The sequence below is a fragment of the Hylaeus volcanicus genome, chromosome 3 (genome assembly GCF_026283585.1).
Source record: "Hylaeus volcanicus isolate JK05 chromosome 3, UHH_iyHylVolc1.0_haploid, whole genome shotgun sequence".
In the NCBI taxonomy this organism is placed as follows: Eukaryota; Metazoa; Arthropoda; class Insecta; order Hymenoptera; family Colletidae; genus Hylaeus; species Hylaeus volcanicus.
The window spans coordinates 16,707,399-16,708,277 of NC_071978.1; the positions used below are offsets into that span (position 1 = coordinate 16,707,399).

The following is an 879-nucleotide window of genomic DNA, read 5'->3' on the forward strand; positions in this document are numbered from 1 at the left end:
AAAGGTAATCGAATTTCCAACCATTGCTTTTTACATTATTTTCCAATCGGTTCAATAGTTTAAGTGTTACGAGACAATATATATGAGAGACTTTGATTTTTTCGGCTAAAATAGAACACGAATATTTCTTTCATCGGCATGGAAAAATAGAAATTGTTAAATTAGGTCCAGTTTCTTACTGTTTACGTGTAGATCGCACTTTTACGAAGAAAACAAGCTTTTGTTGAAGAAAATCTGTCGATAAATACCGGAGTTAGGAATATTGAGTAAAGGTACAAAAATCTTAATTTTACTCTGTTTTTGTATTTTTTCCTATTTATATAGGAAACATTTATATAATTAATTTCTATTAGAAATAATATATCTTAGTACATTCCTTAATTTTTTATAGTATTATAAATACAAAGATTAGAATTATACTAAATTTGCTAAATAATTTTATTTTTGTAATTGAATTATTGAGCCAATCCTGGCGGCACTGCAATGCCAGGCCGACTCGCGACAGAGGTGGAGCAAGCTCCAACTGCTCCGTCAATTTCCAAAAATCAGATTAATATTCTGACTCCCCGATGGGGAGTGTATCAGATATTAAGCTGATAAGAACAGATACTACACTTTGATCTTAGCCATAAGGCCGAGAAGCGATACTAAAGCCAACTCTAGCAGCCCTCTTATACTTTAAGCGTACAATAACAGCTGCGAGAAAGAGCTGAACGAGTTCTTCGCCTAGCGGCGTATACAGGAACTACATTACTCACTACACTTGCCTGCAAAGGTCGTAAAGAAGGAATCTATCTTTTTACGTCCCAATATTTTCAATTACATATTACATCTGTTTAAAAAGTAACAGTAAATATTAAAACATTTACATTTATTAAA

General features: G+C 32.5%; 1 non-coding gene across 1 annotated transcript; it reads right to left on the bottom strand.

Moving 5' to 3' along the window:
- Positions 1 to 453: 453 nt before the first annotated feature.
- Positions 454 to 646, bottom strand: LOC128874493 (U2 spliceosomal RNA). The gene has a single exon (XR_008456655.1). It is a non-coding gene; the product is annotated as a U2 spliceosomal RNA (small nuclear RNA).
- Positions 647 to 879: the final 233 nt, after the last annotated feature.